This window comes from Ornithodoros turicata, chromosome 6 (assembly GCF_037126465.1).
Source record: "Ornithodoros turicata isolate Travis chromosome 6, ASM3712646v1, whole genome shotgun sequence".
NCBI classification, from domain to species: domain Eukaryota; kingdom Metazoa; phylum Arthropoda; class Arachnida; order Ixodida; family Argasidae; genus Ornithodoros; species Ornithodoros turicata.
In genome coordinates this window covers 44,472,206-44,490,464 of record NC_088206.1, presented here as the reverse complement: position 1 = coordinate 44,490,464, position 18,259 = coordinate 44,472,206, and the positions used below count along the sequence as shown (strand labels likewise).

Sequence of the window (18,259 nt, the reverse complement as noted above, 5' to 3'; positions counted from 1 at the left end):
GCTGATGTGACATTGCTAAAGACCGGCTTCGTTATTTTGCAACAATATTACAGAAACAGCATTGCAAAAACTCTGATATTGCAATGTTGATGCAACATTGCCAATAACCAGTTCTTTTACAGTGCAGCAACGTTACAACAGCAACACCGGAGGAGCACTATACAGTCTTGGTGATGTATGTGCAAGTGAGCACAGTATGCTTATATATTCAGTAATCGTCCTGCTCCTGGGCAGACTTCAGGGGAATGGTGCCGACATTCGTCTGGAAAGCCTACCGGGAAGCCCTGGGAGAACCGCAGACAGCACAGTCAGGATACGAACCCGTGTTACCTCCCAGTCTTTGCACGGAAGGCGATCATTCTAACCACTATGTCACGCGAGGGCTCAAGGGCTGTTGTCGCACTGACACTATGCGAGAACGATATATCGAGGGTCAGCGCGCATTCACATGCGCGTAAGAATGGATTGCAATTAATTTCAAGTTCTCGGTCAGATCAATTTGAGATTATGTTGTCTTCGTCTCGATCATTTTGCCCATAGTCATCTCCCATAGTGCGTCCGCAGTATTGTCCCAGAATATGTCTCTCACAGTCTGAATTAATATAGACTTCTCCCTGTTTGTAAACAAATATGTCATAGTGTTCGACAACGCCACCAACTTGGTAGAGTTGAACTACGCTCGAAACTAGAGGCGAACAACGTCGCGTCCGAAAGTTACGGTCTTGAGGGGATTACGACGGTCCCTGAAAAGGACGCGACCTTCGGTCGTACCTTTCTTTTCAATAGGAGGCAGCGAACAAGTGCCCATTCGTGGAACCCGGCCCTCCCCTTCCGATTTGTTTCGGTTTCAGTTTGTTTACCAACGTCATGATGACGTTTCTCAGGCAGAGGTCTATTCAACCCATAATGGTCACTATAGCTGTAATGTTCCCTCACTGCACGTGAAACATTGCCTGAGCAACATAATCGTAATGTTTGTAAAATGCATCGTCTCAAGATGCTGCTCCAATATTGAACTAGAGGCATTGTGGTAACATTCCATCTGTGCATGAAACGTTGCCGCAACATTTGAACACGTCGTCAAAAACAAACTGATAAATGACGAGTGAACGTCACGGGAATTGTTTATTGGTGGGAATTTTAGATAGAACAAAATCGTGCAAACATTGTGTTACTGGAGCACTTCGGAGCAAGTGCTTCGGCAACGTTGCATGCAAAATGTGCAACATTGCAGCAATACGTTTGCTTCGATGTTGCTGCAATGCTTCAGACGTTGCCTAGAGGTAACATTTCTATTATATTGTAACTGCGACGTTTCCTCAATGTAGCAGTGCAACATTGCTCTCGCATGGGAATCACACTGTTAGCTCTACGCATCCTTTGAAACACAGCAGACACATTGATATAATGATAGTGCTGCAACGCTAAGAATAAGTGGCTGATGCACTGTTTTGTGAGCAATGCTATTGCAACGTTGCATTAAAATTGATTGCCAAACACCACATCACCAATGTAACTGCGACATTTCTTGAGTGTAGCACACGCACATTGCTTTGGAAGCACAATCACACTGTCTGCTCTACGCAGCTTTTGAGATACGGCAAAAACATTGAAATAAATATATTGCAGCAACGTTGAATTCACGTTGTTGATTAAGCGTTTTGGAAGAAATGCAATTGCAACATGGCATTGACATTGCTTGCAAAACATTGCATCAACAATGTAAACGCCACATTACCTGAGTGTACCGTATTCAACATTGCTTCAGTAACATCATCGCAATGTTAGCTTTACGCAATCTTTCAGTCATAGCATGAACATTGAAACAAGTATATTGCTACAACGACTAATGTGGGCATGAAACATCACTGCAACACTTCAACGTTGAGTTAAGATTGATGCGACACATTTGCAACATTCCAGTAAACCATTAATATCACTGGGACATCCCTACATGGTCGCTAACGTCCTGAATATCCGGATATCCATACGATACTCATAGGACGTCCCAGAACGACATTCGCGTTTCGGTTTTACTCAACAAATACCTAATATCCCAGGTATGTCTGCAAGATATCCCACTTTTGATGTTTGGAAGGAAGAAGTAGCTTGCAGATCTCAGAGATCATTGGATTGAACGTCAGAGGAATGTCCCCTGGAGATCGTTTGGAGATATATGGACAAATTTGTGACATCTTGTTGTAACAGCAACTTTTGTGTGGGTGCTGAGATCAGGAAAAACTACGCGTGGGGGAACCATGAAAATCGTTATATATTTTATCGCCCGCGTGCTGCTGTCCTTGCAAACATTTGTGTGTGCACAACTACTCGTCACATAACAGAGGGATTCGATCACTTTTACAGCTCCAGTCAGCAGGTAATCACATTATAGACAATAGCTTGAATTTAAAACATGGTATTTGACAAGAAAGAATGCTAGAAACGCTATTCGGTATACCTTGACACTTCAGATAGACGGGTTATTTGCAAAGTCGCATCCCCTCACCGTCACAAATGCTTCACGCCCCAATACACACTTAACGAACGTGGTATCGACATCTTGTATTTCAGTATGTGCTCTATCCATTTGCTCTGGTCTTCCTTCAAGTCCGCGTATGTGTCGGATGGGAAGGGTGAGAGCACGTTGGCTAACGCGGTCTGCTTTGATTGACCGTGTCGCGGTCGCGGGCAGTATTGCTTGCAGTATACTGTTGCTGGAAATATTTGTTGGATGTCCAAGTGGTTTCTGCCTCGATTAGTCTACTGCCCAATTAGGCGGTGGGGTATGGCACTTATGTCCGTTCCGTACAGAGCCCATCAAGCGTTGACACGTGCTCAGGGATTTAACCACATCCTGGAAATATCCAAATATCCTGTGGTGATGTATATGCAACATTCCTTGAATGTGGAAAACCGTGGGACAAAGTAAGTCTCCTGGACGTACATGTGACGTCTACAGGCTCTCTGAAATAAGCCCTGGGATATCCAAATATCTTTTTCACGATTTTGCACGGACATCGCCGGGATATTTGTGGTTTACAGGGATGTTGTGCTGTAAAAACCCTATCTCCTGGATGATGCTGTGCCGCAAAGCACGAAATTTCCTCAAGACCCCCCCCCCCCCCCCCATGACAGACCTCTAAATCCGCCCCTGTGTCTGGGCATGTACTTCTTCCTAAGTGTAATTTGTTTAACATGTTGTTCATCGACTACAGGCGCAGTGACGCGGTGCAGTGACCAGTGTTTTCACTTGAAGAGGTCGTCGACCATCATGACTTCTCCGTGTTGTGGTCAACACTATGGGCTCTGAACCGCATGGACACTGGCATCTCCGAGGCGAAAGAGCGGACCGATGAATGCATAGCTGTGTAACATTGCGCTTACCATATCGTACTGATACCAGGACCGCAACGTCTCCACAAGCACAACAACATGGATACCAAAATAAAGACAGTAGAGTTCATCTGCTAACGATCTGTGGGAAACCCTAAAACACATGGCCAAATAAGCGTTTTCTTTTTTGAATGGTCATACGCAGCATACAACAATGGCACATGGAATAAATCTCCAACTCACAGGAATGTATTTAGTCGTATCATATATATGCTGCAGACACAGGCACAATACTGTTCACTAACTAACAACACCTCAGCACAATCGGAAAAGAAACCACAACCACGTGCGATCCACCTCAACCAGGGCCGTCACGGCAACACAGAGGCCTAGCCACACCTTTTACACTGCCGCAGTCTTGTTTTATCCGAAACGTACGAGATAAATCATGTAAGAACGCGAGTGAATGTCAAACGCAAATAAATAGCAACAGCGTCTCAGTCGGTAAGTCGCCACGATTCCGGAGCTACACTCTTAAAAATGAACTTCACCGCATAGCACGCTCCTAGCCAACCATTATCTCGAATGATATCGTTATCTGCCCTGATTTGTTGAAATCACGGGGCGTACGCCTTTTCTGTGACAATTATGAACAGCATAAGTGTCACAGAAATGGCGTACGCCCCTCGTTTTCAACAAATCAGGGCAGATAACGATATCATTCGAGATAATGGTTGGCTAGGAGCGTGCTATGAGGTGAAGTTCATTTTTAAGAGTGTAGCAGACGATTCTGGCGGGGAGCGGACGCTTTCGGTAGCCAATGAAGTGTCGGCCGCCTGACGTCACCACAAGCCAGACTCGGCTTGGGGGAGACTGTCGCCGCGGAGCGCATTCTTGCAAACTAATTTTGTCAGGAAATTCGCACTTTTCGAAGGAAATATTTTGAGTGAAAGTTTGTGAAGGTAGTATTTTCATATCAATGTGGTGAAAAATATATGTTCCAAATGATTTCCATGCTCCTTTAAAAAGAAACGAACAAACGTGGTTGGTGGATTCGAAAGATGCGATTCGCTGTTTTGGGCACTGGGATTCGGATTCGCGAATCACGAATTCCTGCCTAGGATTCGAGGATTCGCGGATTCGGTTGGCGCATCCCTAGTAAAAATTAGGGATGTACCAACCGAATCCGCGAACCCTCGAATCCTTGAATCCTAGGCATGGATTTGAGATTCGGGATTCCGAATCCCAGTGCCCAAAACGGCGAATCGAATCTTTCGAATCCACCAACCACGTTTGTTTGTTTCTTTTTCAGATTGGCGCCTCCGGAGTCCGCCGAAAGCCTCATTGGCCGACGGGTGTTTTCTTGTTTGTTTGTTTACATTGCTCTGGGATTCGAACCCGTGTACCAGAGCAATGTAAACAAACAAACCCTCGGAAACAAGAATCCCGGTGCCGGCTTTGCTGTCTGGGATTTTTCCTGGGTTTTCCTCAGACGCTTTCAGGCATATGTCGGCACAGTTCCCTTAGAAGTCGGCCCAGGACGCACGTTCTCCAATGGCGTCAGCGGTGACGTTGCCCACCTCTGTGAGGCCGACAACGGCGAGCCCTTTCACAATCACCACTGTTTACATTGCTATGGACTGAAAGAGTTCAGGCAGGAACTGTTACATTACAAGTTTAAAAGTAACAACAGTTGGATTGAGTAAGCCTCCTTAGCGCCGGGTACAGGTCGGGCCGGGGTGAGTTTTAGGCAGCCGGGTCGGACTAGAGTCTGGTAAGACATCGTAGCTTTGGGTACGGGCCGGGTCTGCCAGTAATTCCGGCCCGTGCATTGCTCTAGCCCCGCCTGAGCTCTCTTGCACTGCACTGCCACAGTTGTGGAGGAATCTTCGACGTCAAAACATTAGACCGATGAGTGTACGGGGCTAGGACTGGAGAAGACGTCGTGGAAATGGTGGAGTTCTGCCAATGCCCGTTAAGCTATTTGATGCTCGTGCTACAAACCTGGATACATCAAGAGCAGCTCGGGTCTTTTCGCAAGCTGGGTGAATGTCTTGAGAGGTTTAGAAGCACCGAATTTGCTTCCATACTCCAAGCTGCAAGGGGTCCTCAAGGAAACAAGATTTGAACTGGCGTCCTCTTGTTCTCCGACCCAACTCTCAGACGAGACCATGACGTTGGGCAGATAGCGCTTTGGGGTGTCGATGAGCAGATTTTGTTACCGGGTCCGAAAATTGGATTGCAATGGAGTGCCTACGCTTTGAAGAGGCAGCGTGGGTATACATCTGAAATCGAAGATAGACATGCAGTCTTCTCTTTTTTTTTTTTTTTCATATGTCGCCCTACCTGGTTAACAGGGCGAAAAACTGAGCTACCACATCAGTTTCCTACCTATAGTTCCTACGTCGTAATCACTGGGACCATTCCAGGGCTCCATGTGAGACAGAAGTTCACTGTACGTGTTCCTCCTTGTGGAAGTGTAATAACAACAGTGCATTAGTTTTTAAGAGAAAATGTTGATTGCAAGTTTTGTTCTCTTACGTCGCAGTAGATACTGTCACAGCACAGAAGCACTGCATAAAAGAACAATGCTAAACAAGCAATTTTCATACAGTGAAGCAGTAAAAATACACGATAAAACACAAAAACAGCACTGTTCATCATCACGTGTGGATGCTGCTGCTGTAACAACCAGGGGCGGATCTAGGATTTTTCCGAGGGGGGGGGGGGGGGGTCCGCTATGGACAAGTGCCAGGTGCATGTTGGGATTGGTCCATTGAACCCTATGTTCAAGTTTACTGGACAATGTTGAACCGCTGTCGATTTAGCCGAGGTCAAAGTTTGTCAGAATCGCGAAAACCATGCTACGAAAAAAGTTATCTAGTGAGCAGGGGTTTGCGTCTAGGTGGACTTTAGTGACATAGAATGAAAGAGCGTGGTCCTAACATTCTGCCAATATGAAGTTCTTCTCTCGTGTTTACTTTTCGGCCAGCGAAACAGGGCTGCTTTTTGGCGCTATTTCTTACAACTTTGCGCCTTGCTAAGGGCACTTTTCGCACAAGCTCGAAGAGACAAAAAACTTCAGCGTGTTCTGGACCTTCCATACTTCAAAATCACATGTTTTGAAGGCCGGCCACACAATACTTTTTGCCCCATTTAATCGCAAATGTCGTACTTTTGGTAAAGTTGGCCGTCTTCAACACCATTTTTGAAAATGAAGCGGTCGGGCGAGAACAATTCAAATGGGTAGAGATGACAGATCAATGTCTATACTAATGCATATAAAAAATTAAGACGGTACTTTTTGATAAGGGCGAGAAAATATTTTTTTTTATGCCCACCCACTCTACACATAGCTACGCTGGGGCGCGAGGCTTGATTCGGCGAATAACGTTTTTTCGTGTGGTGAAGTTTTCCTATCCGTTATGGAGGACCAGAACAGACATTATATACAGCTAAGTCACATCTATGCTACTATCGCGTACTAGCCCGAGACGTTCATGTCGTGCTTGCTAATCTATCCACACCGAACAGGTGGCTGCTGATAATCACCCAAGCAGGCTGGAATGATAAAAACTGTTTATTTGCAATTCAGACAGTCTACATATTTTATTTTCGCGATTGTAACAGTTTGAAGTAAGAACAAAAATATACCCACATAAATGAATGCACAACGGTTTCCTTTTCAAACGTTAAAAAGCAAAGGCGACCATTGGCAGGGTATCTCATTAAAAGTGGCCACTACAATTTCCTCTGTACGGCGAAAAGGTAGATCTTGAACGCTGCTCCGACTGAAGTTTCCGTGCGTGCCACGCACTTTCATACCGCAGTCCATCATTTTGCACGCTCGGATTTGCTGACGGTTACTCGCGAGCATTTGTCACATTATTCACTGGCACGTTGTGCGCGTTTTGCCTTCAGCTATTTAAATATACGCTGAAGTGTAAGCTCTAGACAACCATAGCGAAGGAAAACAACGACTTCCCTAAGGTGTTGAGGAGATTCAGAAGTGCCTCCTGACATTCCTACTTCGGCCATTGTTCAACATGTTGACACAACGACTTCAGCAAGAAACGTGGAGCAATAACAACCTTTTTGGTAACCCGGCATGCATCACATGTGAGAAAGACGATCATAAACTACCACTTTAAAACGCCGCGAATGAAAGACTCTGAGAAACACCTACTAACAATACTTACCAATGCACCGATAACAATAAAAACTACGCAGTTTACTGACAAAAGGACTGGCAAAAAAAGGGACATGCTCATGTCCGGCCGCAGGACGCGGCTTGTGAAACCTAGGCACGCGACCTTTTCGCGCGCCTCACAGGGAGCCGTCTCGTGCGGCCCTCGTGTAACCATGTGGAATATAAAAAATATTTTCTGGTCCTTATCAAAAAGTACCTTCTTAATTTTTTAATATGCGTTAGTATTGATATTGATTTGTCATCTCCACCCATTTGGATTTTTCTCGGCCGACCGCTTCATTTTCAAAAATGGCATTGGAATTGGCCAACTTTGCCAAAAGTACCACATTTGGAATTAAATGTGGCAAAAGGTATTACATGCTTGGCCTTCAAAACATGTGATTTTGAAGTATGGAAGGTCCAGAATACGTTGAATTTTTTTGCTCCTCCAGCTTGTGCGAAAAGTGCCCTAACCAAGACGCAAAGTTGTAAGAAATAGCGCCAAAGAGCAGCTCTCTTACGATGGCCGAAAATGGAACACGTGGGAAAAACTTGATATTCGCAGAATGTTAAGGACACGCTCTTTCATTCTATGCCACTAACGTCCACCTACACGCAAAACCCTGCTCAGTAGGTCACTTTTTTCCCAGCATGGTTTTCGAGATTCTGACGAACTTTGACCTGGCCTAAATCGCCAGCAGTTCAACATAGTGCCGTGAGACTCGGGAAATTTTTTGGAAATTTTTTGGAGACTCGGGAAAAACTTTATTTGCAGTAAGGAGTCCATGATAATTTTTGGGAACAAAACTGGAGGGGGTCAAGCACGACCTTTGGGTGATTTGGCCTGGAATGACCAAGCTGCAAGCGCCCTAACAAGAGTGATCAGGGCATTATCTCAAGTGGTATCTCAGCGAGGCTTGTGCAGGATAATGAATACACAATTTTAAAACATCTGGTTCACATCTCTGTATAGGGACCGAGACGATGTGTTTCTCCTAACGAAGCGCCATCTTGCGGGAGCGCTCGCCGTCAGTGGTAAGAGAGTGGATCACGTTGTACAGATTGGCATCCGCGGTTTCTTTGCATTGCGCTTGTGGTGCATGCAAACAGCTAAATACCAAACAACGTCAACTGCTACACAGTTGGGTGGTGATTGATAGAAACTCGTATAGGGCCAAATTTTACCGTGTTCCGTGGAAAAGTAAAAAAAAAAAAAAAGCGAGCCGCTACGCGGGTCCTATTCGTTCTCTACGTGCCATGGTTACATTGTATTTCTTTACATCATTTATCTGCGATTAGCCAACAAGGCTCACAGCAAATTTTTTTACACCCCTATATGAGTGTAAGATGAGTGTTAGATAACTCACACCCTTATGAGTGTAAATGCTACACCCCAATGATGGGTGTAACAGGGGTGTCACATATTATACCCAAAAGAAATGTGTTTATTGGCTGACCCCAAAAATGGCAGGTCCTGGAAAAAAACAAGGCTTGCTCTCAAAATTCACGGAACACTCGTTGCAATGATGCACTGCAACCTGCATTTGCAAGTGTGAGCATCTTAGTTGCTTTATTTATAGCTGCCTGAGGAGTTTACATATGCACAGGGTGGGTGCTCTAAAAGGTCAGTCACATAAAAATCCTACGAAAAAATTGTGGTTGCCATGCACTGCGTAAAAAAATAAATACGACCACGCAAACTTTCGTCTCAATCCATCGGTATAGCGCATAGGAAATGCACGAAGACGAAAGTTTGCGTGGTCGTATTTATTTTTTTCTTACTTTTTTCGTACATTTCTCTGGCACAAATTACTTACTGTGGGGTGGCGGAAGCCTGTCTGTCAAGTAGGTATAGCGTCACACGCGAAAATGTGACTCACCTGTTACAGCACCCACCCTGTACACCTTACATGTAACTACCCACATGCAGTAAAGTAAGGTATACCGCTACTTGTGCGATCAAGCACTTCATATCATCGTGTTGTCTTTGTTGTTACAAATGGACGTTTCTGCTCATACGAGCCTTACATGGCTACACGATAAAAATTAGTAAACACTTGTTTGAAGCAGTGATGGAATGCTACTTCACCAGCAACTTTAAGTTTTAAGGCAATGACTTGCTTGTATATTCAATGCACAATTATTGCAACTTTCACCAGACATCTCAACAGGCATGTTAGTGCATTGTCTTATTCAACATAAAAACACAAAAAAAGCAAACTGCCAGGTTCGTCAATGAGGCCGAGGCAGTCAAGTAGATAGTACTTTTAAGGTACTGCACTCCAAGTGCTTCCGCTTTAACCTACTATGATGGAAGCTTGGGTTAGCATTCATTATATCACATGTGTGCATTCCTTTTTTTTTTTCACGTGACAAGTTTATCACGACCCATGTACGCTCCTCCCGCATGAACACTGCTTAAAGGTACTTGTGTGTGTGTGTGTGTATATATATATATATATATATACGAAGAAAAAGGTACAATGGATCCGAGAATACAAACAGAAAATACAAGGGGGTTTATTAAAGATTAAGGGGGAAAGTCGACACTGGAACAGCAGCCTGGCTTCGACATTTGCAAGCCCTGTTGAAGGCTGCTGCTAATTTACGTTGTTGTACAGAGAATCAGCGTCGCGCTAACGTTCCCCTCTTTTCGGTCGCCGCTGTTCGGTCAGCAAGGAATATGCGTTGCAGAAACGCATACAAATATGCTGTTGACTCACCTATAAGAAATCAACGTTAATTGTTTTGATGAGTACATTTGCCACGCGAAATTTGGATGTAAAACTATCCCAGGAAAAACGTTGCGCAATCCACATTCCTTGTGGCGTAATTTTCGTACAGAGAATCAGCGTCGCGCTAGCGTTCCCCTCTTTGCTGTTGTTCGACCAACGAGGAATATGCGTTATATTTACACAGTGCGGTCCGCGCGTTGAAATTTCCTCGTGTAACCTTCGTAAATGACCACATTCTAACCACATTCTACAACCATACTCAACGTTGAATATGCATTCCATGCACCATGTGTGTTGACTGGGGTACGTATAACGAACAGTCGGCTGCCTCCGACTGGAAGTAGTAGGTGTGGAAATACCCCAACAACCTTCTGAAGATACTTTCCACGTTCACGAAGCCAGCTCCCATGCGAATGCATATACAGGGTGTTTCTTTTTATCTGCAACAAATTTTCATATAAAGGGAAGTTGCCCAAGGACGCTTTTACATTTGTTATTGAATTACTCGACCGGGCTGTTCTACGAAACCGTATATTTTGTCAGTTAGGGGACTAATTAACATATGATATTTTAATGAACTTTTTAATTATTGACTTTCGGGAGCACGTTGCAATTGCGATATTAAAGCCTGATGTCCACATGATGTGCTCGAGGCACTGATGGAGCACAAAAGTAATCACAGCGCGCGCTACGGACCTACGTATTTGACGCTGTCGTCTACACTCTAAAAACAGAACTTCACCGCATAGCACACTGTGCGCCAACCATTGCCACGAATGATAGGGTTATCGCTTGTCATTGGAAGACAGAGGGGGGTGTACGCCTTTTTGTGGCAATTTTCATATATCCAAATTGCCACAAAAAGGTGTACGCCCCCCCCCCCCTCTCTCTCTTCGAATCAGAAGCGATAACCCTATCATTCATGGCAACGGTTGGTGTACAGTGTGCTATGCGGTGAAGTTCTGTTCTTGGAGTGTACTGTAAACCGCAAGTGGTCGCCAAAAGAGCGTCAGCGACGTTGCGGCTCCCAAGTGTGCGGGAATCCAATGTACAGCTCGAAGCAGAATTAACTGGAACGCTACTTCGACTGGCGGAGCTAAAGTCCAGAGCTCTGTCCAAATGGCTCTGCTAAAGTCGGGGAGAGAGCAACCATAGCGGCTCTTATAAGAGAAATAAAGGCAAATAGCGTTTCGACTGTGTCACTGTTTCTGCGGGGGTGTCCGCCTTGGCACGAGCTGTTGACTCGGCGTTGCCCTCAGCTGTGGTTATCATGGCGATGTTTGTTTGTGTGTTTGCGGCGATTATGTGAAGGCGTATGTCGGCTGAATTGCATGGATGCGATGACTTTATTTCATTGATACACGCGAAGGTGGTCGCGTTCGCTCAGTGGGGCATTTTCGAATTTCTGATGAAACAAAGGAGAATACACATAGTCTAGTGGCAAATTTATTGGATTTGGTGTCCGCCTTTATGTTAATGAGATAACGGCATGGCATGCGCGTGACATCGGTCAGCATACACCTTTACATAATCATCTCAAACCCAAACAAACGTCGCGATGACAACCACATTTGATGGTAATGCCGAATTCACAACTATTGCCAAGGCGGACACCCTCGCAGCATAATGGCGAATTCGGGTGGTCATTTCGTGGCAACTTTTTTTCCAGATCCCGAACAGTCATGTTCCTTGGTCGAAACAAAGCAACCTCGCATGTTCGCGTGGGGCTTTCCGAGCGCCCAGAATTTGCCAGCTAGCACTTTTTTCCCGCTCTCTCGAAACTATCGAGCAGCGGGTTGCCCAACTATATCCGGTGTCGTCAAATCAGCACTGCAACGGTGACAAGTGCCCTCATTGGCCCGCACGTCGAAGTTCACGCAATTTCACAGATATGACGGAACCCGAAGACGGGCGATCGCGATGCCGCAAGCTTGATCCAAGTGTACGAACTCTGCCCTGATTCAAAAGGGATGAGGCGAGCCTGATCCTGATCTTAAAACCGCTAGATCCCTGGCACTCATGTTCGGGTGGCAACTGTCACGTGATCCAGCTCGGGAGCCGACCTAGCAATTTTCGAGCGCTAGGCCGTATTGCCATAAAATGACCACCCGAATTCTCCATAAGTAGGACAGTCGAAACATTATTTCCCTGTATTTCTTCTAAGCGCCGCCAGGGTGGCTATCTACACGATTCGGCGATTGAAGTCGCGTTCCAGTTAAGTTTGCCTCAAGCTGTACTTCCTGCAACTCACCAGAGAGGGTCACGTGATCCTAGCCGTCACGTGGGTCCTTGGTAGCTGCTCATCCGGTGCTCGAAATGTTCTGTAACGTGATGTATGTAGTCCGCCGACTTCTACAGCTTCTTTTGTTCCCGTACTTAATAATTCCCCGTAGAGATCTAGCATTTTGATCTCCGCTAGATGTAACAGATATGACTGATATAAAAATTTACTACTTCTTTTGTTCCCGTGCTTAATAATTCTCTGAAGAGATCTAGCATCTGGAACTCCGCTAGATGTAACAGATATGACAGGTATAAAAATTTACTACTTCTTTTGTTCCCGTGGTTAATGATTCCCTGAAGAGATCTAGCATCTGGAACTCCGCTAGATGTAACAGATATGACTGATATAAAAATTTGCTACTTCTTTTGTTCCCGTGCTTAATAATTCTCTGAAGAGATCTAGCATCTGGAACTCCGCTAGATGTAACAGATATGACTGATATAAAAATTTACTACTTCTTTTGTTCCCGTGCTTAATAATTCTCTGAAGAGATCTAGCATCTGGAACTCCGCTAGATGTAACAGATATGACTGATATAAAAATTTACTACTTCTTTTGTTCCCGTGCTTAATAATTCTCTGAAGAGATCTAGCATCTGGAACTCCGCTAGATGTAACAGATATGACTGATATAAAAATTTACTACTTCTTTTGTTCCCGTGCTTAATAATTCCCCGTAGAGATCTAGCATCTTGATCTCCGCTAGATGTAACAGATATGACTGATATAAAAATTTACTACTTCTTTTGTTCCCGTGCTTAATAATTCTCCGAAGAGATCTAGCATCTGGAACTCCGCTAGATGTAACAGGTATGACTGATATAAAAATTAGAGCTGATGCACGGAATCCAAATTAAAGAAGCCTGAGCTTGGGACACGACACTCACAAATGAGATCGCGTTCAAGAAGTGATCTGAACAGACAGATATTTCTAAAATGAATTTTATTCGTATGCTCGTCGCTCACGGGAGAAGCACTACCTTCGGAAGCTCATGGAGGTCGGCGTCATGATTCATGAGACACGGAAAAAGAACATGGTGGGAATGGTATGTCCTGTTGCTGGAACATGTAGCGGGACGGCGGAAAACACACAAACCTCAAGCGCCTTCTGAGGAGTTTGACAGTTCAGACGACATGTTGGTTTCATGTATTCCTACTGCTTGCAAGCTTATTCTATGGTTTGTTTCAGACGGTTAATAGAGTGTTTTCTGAACGTCTGAACTGTATTAACAGAAAGCATTAAAGAAAAGTAAAGGAGGTCCTTTTTGTAGCCTTTTGGGTCATATTTCGGGGATATGGGTTACTGTCACCCGCGTGCCCAGATCAACCGAAAGCCCAGAAGCTCCGAACATTTTTTCGGATGAAACGAGCTTTTGGTTGATTTGGGACGTCGGTGGAAATGGGCATTTGGAGGATATGAGGCCTAACCACCGTCCACCCCTATTGCACTCGACTTTCAGTACATTGTGCTGCTTGGGAAGGAAACGGCAATCTGTTGTACGAAAAAAGGAAAAAAGTCGAAAAGACGAAGCAACGATGAAAGATGAAAGTCACTGAAAAGGTTAGCCAGCTGTAGGAGTCGAACCCACATCTTCTGGATTGCCGACTGTGACTTTCATCTTTCATCGTTAATTTCTTAGGCAAATTGAGGCTTTGTATGTATTTGTCCCTTCTATGTTGTTCCAGCCTCAGAACATCAGTTCTGTCATGTTCAGACGAAGCACCCGGTGACACGGCTTTTCTTGTAACCTCCTCACTGCTGCTTCAGACAGCTGTGTCGTTTCAACTTTGCTGCCGCTATCAGCAGAAGCAAGGGAACTGAAGGGGAGACTCATCGTTTCTTTCCGCAGTATTCTAATTACGTGACGGAGTAATTAACGCGGTCGAGATTTTGCTCAAAGGAAATTTTCCCCGGCTGTTTTTGTTGTAGTAATGTAATGTGTTTTGTGTTGAAATTGGTTGAGAAAACGAAATGCCCTTTCTGTTTCACACAAGGAAAAACACAAAGAAAGACAACAAACAAACGAAATAAAAAAGGTGCTGAATTGGCACATTTCAGAGATCTATTCGGAATATTTCTCGCGACTGAAAATCGAACAAGTGCGCGCAAGTCACACCAAAAGTTTGTCGATGACAAGCGCCAGTGACACCCCGAAGTAGAATTTTAAGCCTCTGTTTTGTGTCACATTACATGACACACCCGCTGTATCGGCATGTGCGCTATACGTGTATTCGAGATCAGTGAACACAATAACGCTTCGGTTGAAAACTATTTGTTTCCTATTTCCTTTTTCTATGTATCTGCTGGCTTCTTTTTCAAAATGACCCTGTGTACACTTGAGCGCATGTAAACAGACTAGTGCCCGCACTGCGATGACACAAACACATCATGGTAAAAGGGACGGAAAAACCCTGGGTCCGTGCACTTGCAAGCGCTCATTTCGAGGTGCTGCTCCGCTGCATAGAAGAGCACCGACGCTTTCCAACGTCCTGCACAGTTCATGATGTCTCTGTTGTGTGCATCTTATATTTAGGATGCATCTCTAAATCAGAAGGAAAGCTGTTGTCCTCCTCCGCGTCTCAATGGAATATCTCGTTTTTGTACACCAAAGAAGCTACGTGAAAACAAGAGGACATCACGGAACCTGCGGCCATGGGAGGTACAGTGTCATACGGTAAGAAGACAACAATCTTGTGCGCAATGATATCATTATCCGTGACGAGAAACGCATCTTGCGTGAATCCTACAATCTCAGAACAGAACTTCACCGCATAGCACGTTATCCGCAAACCATTGACACGAATGATAGGATTACGTACCCCTTCTGATTCGAAGAGCGAGGGGGCGTATAGCAATTTGGATATATGATAATTGCTATAAAAATGCCTATGTCCCCCTCTCTCTTCAAATCGGAAGCGATAAGCATATCATTCGTGTCTGTAGTTGGCGCACAACATGCTATGCGGTTCTGTTCTGAGAGTGTAGGCTCTTCGCAGATGGTCACGCAGCGAACGAACAGTGTTCTTCTACAGTCGGTAACACTGGCAAAAATCCTCGTTTGGCATTTCAAACGATACTCATGATAAATGTGGAGTCAGAGGCGCAGTAGTAAAGGCACGGCAATAAAAGCGGCCGCAATCTTTCTAACAGACTTCGAAGTTCGCCACTATCTTTCCTTGAACTTTTCTCAGTGGAAAAAAACGTTGCGCAACGTCATTTTGACGTCACGGCACTTCTGCAAAAAGCTGCATTTTCCCTTTCCTTGAACTTTGGTTTGATTGACAACACGGGCCGTCACGTGGGCCAGGGAAACTGTCCAAGGGCTGTCTTTCCTCATATCTCCCGAATTATTTACATTGGTGAAATCTGCAAAGACACCGTCTCCCCGGGCAACCAAAACGTCATTTTGACGTCATGAAAATATTTCAACGTGCGCGCGTCTCGGTAGCCTTGACCTGAGGTTTGATTGACAGTCAGGAGCGCTCACGTGGGCCACGGAAAGCATCCAATGGTTGCCTTCCCTCCCATTTCTTGAACTTTCTTCGTGTTTCAAGATACACCCTTAAAAATGAACTTCACCGCATAGCACGCTCCTAGCCAACCATAATCTCGAATGATATCTTTATCTGCCCTGATTTGTTGAAAACGGTAGGCGTACGCCTTTTTTGTGACACTTATGCTGTTCATAACTGTCACAAAAAAGGCGTACGCCTACCGTTTTCAACAAATCAGGGCAGATAACGATATCATTCGAGATTATGGTTGGCTAGGAGCGTGCTATGCGGTGAAGTTCATTTTTAAGAGTGTACGACAAGTCTAGCACCCCTAGTAGCAGTCCCGTCGACTAATTCAATGACAAAAGTAAAACCGTCCTAGGGCAACTCCCCTTTTTATGAAAATTTGTTGCAGTTAAAAAGAAACACCCTGTACAGACTCGCAGTAGTGTAAAAACAGAGGTTTCGAAAGCATTCGAAGTAAAATTTAAAAGGTAGGAGTTATATTTATTTAATGAGCGTATATGCAAGTGAGCCGCTCACTGCTCAGTTCCTGGCCAATGTCTGAGGGACGTCACTGAAAAGAAAGCCTTTCGATAGCGCCACCTGTTTACGAATTATTCAGCCGGGGGACCTTCGTGAAACACGCAAGTCAGCAACATATCCCCAGCGGGGCTCCTTAACCCTATATTTCATATTTTTTGTTCTGTCACTAACAAATTGTTTCTCAATGCAGTTGTATAATTGAAATAAGAATATTCGAATTTTAACAAAATCTGTGAGGTTTTCAGGTGAACGTCAACCAAATTTGTGTTAGTATCATATATGATACGTTATGCAGTGGAGGGTAAACATGATTGCCCACGGCTCGTTAGGAGGGAAAACGGCGGCAAGGCGTCCCTACAAGTGGGGAAGCAAAGGGACAAGCTCATCCGAGACGATCATCCTACCCTTTCGATAAAGGTTGCCGGTAGTCGGAAGGATATTCCAAACCTGTGCGTGACCAACACCACGTTGGCCACATTCGGCCATCCTGTTCGCATTTCATCCTCGAAATGAGATTAACATAGCACTGCAACATATATCAATAATATTCCACCGCTGAGCAGCAAGCAACTTTCAAGGACGGTCACGACTCCTGCAACGCGAATTCCAGCGTCAGCTGTGCCTGTGCATGGTTGGGTGAGGACGCATTAAAGTCTGTACACAAGGTGTTTATTTCAGTGTGATGAACAGAGCACGGGTAAACATCCACTAAAAACTCCCGAAATATGCCCGCAGCACTGCACTGAAAATCTTAAAAATATTCGGTAAAAATCCTGAATATATGCAATGTTTTTCCTTGTTCTTGGTACGAAAGCAATGCATCGAGTGCCTATTTGACAAAATTTTGGCATCTCATTAGGGATCAAATGGTAAAAAATTTGCAAACGCCCACGGAATGTGTTGCGGTTTTCAGCGGCAGCTGTTAGTGAGTTCTGCTGACGCTGACAAAATGTTTGGCACTGCCGCTAGATGTCGCAACACCTTCTGTGACTGCCTGCAGATTAGTTTGTAAAATGTTGGTGACATGTTTGCAGAACGGTTATTAATTGCTGGAAGGGAACTCTGAGTCAAGGAAGAGACGTACACAGGACAACAACGTCTGTTTTCGCGTGTTTTTCCTTGTCTCGACTGTGTTTCTTTCCATCATGTACAACCAGCTAACCTGAATCTTATCTCTCCTTCGAGGTTATTAAACATGAGAAACTGATGTTCTGAGGCTGGAACACATAGATAGGACAAATACATACAAAACCTCATTAAAGCTGATCCCTTAATGCTGTATTGACCTCCACCGCGCATGAGGGCATGATCGAGGCGCCGGATCTGCATAAACGGCATTCGCGGAGAGATCAGTCGTTCACTCACCAAGTCAGGCTCTGGCAAATCGGTCGGCATGGGCGGATAGATGTAGCCTTGGCACGTTGCGAGTGCCGGAACCTTGCCGGCGCGCAGTGAACGTGGGCACGTCGAGCAAACGCGAAACATGATCAGGTCGGCGTCGGGTAGGAGCTCTCTAATACCTAATTCCCACTTGTTTACGCCCGACGCGAACTCGAGGCGCGAATGGTGACTTCGAGGGACGTCGGCAGAGAGCACGTCTATCGTGTTCTCAACTACGGACAGCTTGCCGCTATGTCTCGAGGTTGACGAGACTCTTCGGTCGTGAAAACAGTGCTAA

General features: G+C 45.0%; 1 long non-coding RNA gene across 1 annotated transcript; it reads right to left on the bottom strand.

Moving 5' to 3' along the window:
• Window positions 1–5,561: 5,561 nt before the first annotated feature.
• LOC135397946 (uncharacterized) lies at window positions 5,562–18,006 on the bottom strand. The gene is made up of 3 exons (XR_010423904.1): window positions 17,947–18,006; window positions 5,725–5,801; window positions 5,562–5,618 (listed from the first exon to the last, which is right to left on the bottom strand). It is a non-coding gene; the product is annotated as an uncharacterized LOC135397946 (long non-coding RNA).
• Window positions 18,007–18,259: the final 253 nt, after the last annotated feature.